This window comes from Myotis brandtii, unplaced genomic scaffold (assembly GCF_000412655.1).
Source record: "Myotis brandtii unplaced genomic scaffold, ASM41265v1 scaffold205, whole genome shotgun sequence".
Taxonomy (NCBI): Eukaryota; Metazoa; Chordata; class Mammalia; order Chiroptera; family Vespertilionidae; genus Myotis; species Myotis brandtii.
In genome coordinates this window covers 660,050-665,487 of record NW_005357638.1, presented here as the reverse complement: position 1 = coordinate 665,487, position 5,438 = coordinate 660,050, and the positions used below count along the sequence as shown (strand labels likewise).

At 39.4% G+C, this 5,438-nt stretch overlaps 1 pseudogene; it reads right to left on the bottom strand.

The window, feature by feature from the left end:
* Positions 1 to 409: 409 nt before the first annotated feature.
* On the bottom strand, positions 410 to 1,845 carry LOC102249715 (annotated as a pseudogene).
* Between the last annotated feature and the right edge of the window lie 3,593 nt (positions 1,846 to 5,438).

The following is a 5,438-nucleotide window of genomic DNA, read 5'->3' as shown; positions in this document are numbered from 1 at the left end:
ATTCTACAGGTGCAAGCCCTCAAGAAGCAGATTATGATAAACCCCTTCTTTGGAAAGGTATCATTTCTATCACTGATACCACAGGTTAAATTATATGGCATGCCACCTTCAAGTAACAGTTGAGGCAACAGAATAAATGCAGAGGCATCACTTAATACAACTACACAAACTAACACTTCTCTACAAATTCAGTTCTTTGTCTGACTGCCAGTTAAATACAGAATTGTAACTTCATAGCTTAACAATTAAGGGTCACACACCAAAGTCAATACATATACCTAGCATTTCAGTCTAAGCTATTCCATGTACATAACTGAAATTAATTACAAAGTATGGCCTAGCAAATGCTAGGGGAATTTTTTTACAGGTATTAAACTTATCTTGCACACAAGTCATCATACATATAGGGCAAAGTCAGAGCTTTTATATTTGAGTTTATTCTTCATTTAACTTTTAAAACACTACTATACTTGAATATTAAAACAAAAACAATATCAAGTAGTGAGCATATTATGGTTACAGTCCTTCACTCATTCACTACTGTATATAAAATGCCAGCAGTGAGTGTTATTCACTGGCCCCATTAAGAGGTCTGACACTGAACACCACCCCTAGGATGATGTTCATCATCCTCATATGCTTCTCCATTGTAATGGCACTGTCTTTCTTGATTTGGATCAAAGTCCACCAGTTCTACCTGGTCCATTTCATCAGTCTCTTCTACTTCCTTCCTTTCAGGTAGGAGTTTTTCCAGCAAAGAGAGTTTATCAGGAGAGAGAAAGCCATTCTCAGGAAAGTTTACCTTAAATTCGATGATTAGGCGACCCTTTTCATATGGTCTACGATAAACTGGCATGCCTTTATTTAATACACACTTGATATCTCCATGCTTGACAATCTGACCTGGATGAGAGGTGATGACTATGGTTCGGTTGTCAAGAGTAGCTATTGGCTTTTGGAAGCCACACAAAGCTTTAACCAGCTGTATGTCCATACACAGGAAAAGGTCTTCTCCTTGTCGAGTGAAAACAGCATGGTCCTTCCTATCTAAAACAATGATAATATCTCCTGGCTCCAGTCCTGGTTCCTGGTCTCCTTCACAATGGAATGTTATCTTCTGGCCATCTTTCATGCCTTTATCAATATGAACTTCTAGAATCTTCTTCTCTCGAACTATCTTCCTTCCGTTGCAGCTTTTACATCTATCTTTAGGACTGATCCTTTCCCCATGGCCCTGGCACTCCATGCACATAGACTGAATTTGCTGAACCATTCCAGGGCCTATCTGATGAATTCTTATTTGCATTCCAGTACCTCGGCAATTGGGACAGCACTCTACTGCTCCTTTCTTACCACCTCGGCCTTCACATTTGTCACAAATCACATTCTTTTGTAGAGCTAGTTTTCTCGTTGCACCATTATATGTCTTCTAAGGTTACAGAGAGCTGATGCACAACATTTTTACCTCTCCTTTCTCTCTGCATCCTTCCTCCTCCTCCAAAAAACATATCAAAGATGTCCATGGGGGGACCAAAACCACCACCTGTTCCACATTCCTTAATTGCTTGTTCTCCTCCTTTGTTATTTAATTTCCTTTTCTTTGCATCAGAGAGCACTTCGTATGTAAGCTTGAGGAATCTCTTTAAACTTCTTCATTTGGATTCTTAACAGGGTGGTACTTCAAGGCCAGCTTCCTATAAGCCTTTTTCAGTTCTTCCTGGGTGGCATTGGGTTTGACCCCCAAAACATCATAGTAAGTGGTTTCTTTCACCATTTATGACAGCCGGTGAGTGGGCCGAGGCAGGTGTGGAGGAGCTGGGAAGAGCGCGTTGCTGCATGCAGCTCAGGAGGCCACCGCTCCTTTACCTCTCACCAAGCATTCTGGAAAGTTCCACCCAAAACAGAATTCTTGAATTTTTCTTCCATAATGTTTCATCTTTAAGTTTAGGCCATCTCAAGCAGTGGAACCTTTTGTAGAGAGCGCCTGGGAAAGGCCCCTGAGCTGATTGTCATCTGAATCCAGAGGTGCCTGGCAGAGCCATGCCCTGGAAACATACCTTGCCAGAGGCAGGTGTATTGTCAGCCTGACCTTCAGCTCAGGTGCCAGGGGGGTGGGTTTCATTATCTAAATCCAGCCAAGCACCAGAAACAAACACAATTATCTGGGCCCACCCAGAAGTGACGATTACAAAGAAGCTACAAGAATGCACATAATCTCCTTTGTCTTGGGCTTCAGTAAAACTTCCTGGTATTTTGCTGTATAAAATAAATGCGCTGATCGGCTCTGGGTCACTGTCTCTCCATCAGAGGACAGCTGTCCCACCTGACCCCAGCTTTTTCTATTTCTGTGTCTGTCTCTTTCTTTCATTTTCTCAATCTCCAGCCACCCCTACTCAGGAACCAGACTGCTCTCTAGCCATGCTGGATGCGGAAAAGAGAGAAATATTTATAACCTTTATCCACCACCAAGTTGCTCAAGCCAAAAAACCTAGTTGTTCTTGATTCTTTTTCTTTCATTTTCTTACACTCCCTCAGCAACTTCTGTCAATTATCACCTGAACTGATTCCTCTTGCCTCCCCACAATTCTCTACACATCAGCCAGTGATCTTTAACAATATAAATCGCATCTTGTCACTTGTGTAAGCATCCTTTTCACACCACACTTACAATACCATTGAAACTCTTTACCACACCTTATAAGACTCTACATGATTTCTTTATTGCCTACTTGGCAATTTCAAAACTGCTCTAACCTCTCATTACTCTGCTCCAGCTGCACCATTTTTGTTGGTTTGTTGTTGTTCCTTGAAATACCAGAGCTCATTCCTATCTCAGGGCTTTGGCTTTTCTATCTTCCAAGTCCTTACAGGGCTGGCTCCTCCCCAACAAGGTCTTCCTTCAAGTTACTTTTTCAGAGAGGACATTCCTCTTTCCTAGTCAGCTTGTATCATTTCATCTTGTCTTGACTATCTGAGATGACTTTGTTAGGTTACTTGTTTAGTCTCTTTTCCTCCAGCAGAATATAAGAGCTTCATGGGTATAGGGCAGGGGTGGGCAAACTTTTTGACTCGAGGGCCACAATGGGTTCTTAAACTGGACCGGAGGGCCGGAACAAAGCATGGATGGTTTCCTAACACTCCAAGCGTGTAATTTTCAGCCATAGATATTATAATACTAGTAAATACCTGACCTGCAGGAGATTGTGATATCCTATCTAATAATAGACAAAGATTCAAATTGACCGTACTTTCGTTATGCCCACCATTGGCTGATCAGAATGATATGCAAATTAACCGCCAACAAAGATGGCGGTTAATTTGCATACGTAGGCGCCAAGCGGTGGAGCGAAGACTGAAGGTGGCTCCGGCCGGAGCGAAGGCCTGGGTCCCGGGTGCCGGAGGAAAACCAGTGCCGGCAGCCAGGGGAAGGGAAGGCCTATTGCACGAATCTTTTCGTGCAACAGGCCTCTAGTTTAATTTAATATGCTTAGTGTACACCAATATTTCCTTAAAAGTATCTATTTATATCAGGATCAATATAAATTAAAGATTGGAAATTAGTTTGTTAATCCTAATACTAAATCCTGTGCTTTTATCTAATGTTCTCTCCTCTCCCTACCTGCTTAGCACTCTCCCACCCCACCCCCAAAAAAAATTTCAGAGGAGACATTTTTAAAATGAGATACATTTGGGGGAAGGGGGGTTATTTAACAAGTAAATAGTATTATTGCCATTACTTTATTGTAATATGTATGCTATCTTATATGTATTAAAACATATAGGTAACATTTGGATTTTAGACCATTTAAATTGGAATGAAATTTTGTGCTTGTATTAAAATATTGAAGAAGAAATGTTTTAATTTACAGCTAGTGTTTTAGTAAAAGTTCAGAGTTCATGCTATCTAGAACTTAGTTTGGTTCCTTTTTACTAGCCTAACTGTACTCTGTTTGACTCTTATTTTAATAAGTTGTTAGAATTACTGTGTTAAATAATTTCATGTGTACCTGCTATTTAATAAGAAATTATGTGAACAATTCTGATTTCTTCCACAAGAGGGCCCTCTTAGAGAAGCTTTTCCTTCATTAAGTTATTTCTGTACACCTTTCATGCCAGTTGAACTTTCTCAAAAAGAATTTCAGAGAAAAGATAATTCTTACTAATTCCCTCTCAGCATATATCCTACAAACTAATCTTTTCTGAGATGTTGGTGAGAGGTATTTTGTAAACTTTTTCTTTTTTCCCCTTATGTCTTACATAGATGAAACATTTCTATTGTGTATTAATTGTTAAGGGCTAGACCAGGGGTGGGCAACCTTTTTGACTCGAGGGCCACAATGGGTTCTTAAACTGGACCGGAGGGCCGGAACAAAAGCATGGATGGAGTGTTTGTGTGAACTAATATAAATTCAAAGTAAACATCATTACATAAAAGGGTACGGTCTTTTTTTTTTTTCAGTTTTATTCATTTCAAATGGGGCCGGATCCGGCCCGTGGGCCGTAGTTTGCCCACGCCTGGCATAGGGGCTTAGAATATATCCCAACACAAGAAAGATATTCAACAAATATGAATGATTAGGTCTAATTTTGATGCTTTCCCTTTGAACTCATGTCAGTCTCATTAAATATCTCTAAGGCAGTATGGCTACAGTGGAATGTGGACTCAGAACTGAGTATAAATCCTTTCTTTGCCACTTCCCAATTGTATAACTGTACAAGTTACTTATCACCTTTGAGTCTTAATTTACTTCTTTAAAATTGGTATAATAGTCCTACTCTATAAAGTTGAGGTAGGAGTTTTTAAATTACATAATTTATATAAAAAGCAAAGCAGTCTGCTTGGCCTATACTAGGTGTACTGGTTGATAATGCAGATTTTTTTTTCAATAGATGGAGTTACACATATGTTGATATATATGTGATTTGATATGTATGCTATTTTGTTGTACTGACAGCAAGCTTCAAAACTTCACATGTCAAATTTTCTGAAGGTGTTCACATCATAGATATTTTTACGCTTAAAAATGTCAAATTTCGTGCCAAAAAAAAGAGCATTTGCGGGAAGTTTTAATTCATCACTTTATTTTGAAGAAAAAATTATCGTATACTTCGGGAAGCTTATGGTGAACATGCTCCATCTCAAGATACTTGTGAACGCTGGTTTAAACACGTTAAAAGTGATTATTTTGATGTGAAAGACAAAGAACATCCAGGTCAACCGAAAAAGTTTGAAGACCAACAATTACAAGCATGGTTGGATTAAGATGCGGTGTCAAACTCAAAAACAACTTGCAGAAAGCTTAAATGTTGCTCAGCAAACAATTTCCGATCATTTACAAGCAATGGGAAAGATTTTAAAGGAAGGAAAATGGGTGCCACATCAACTGAATGAAAGACAAATGGAAAACCGAAAAGTCATCAGTAAAATGTTGCTTCAA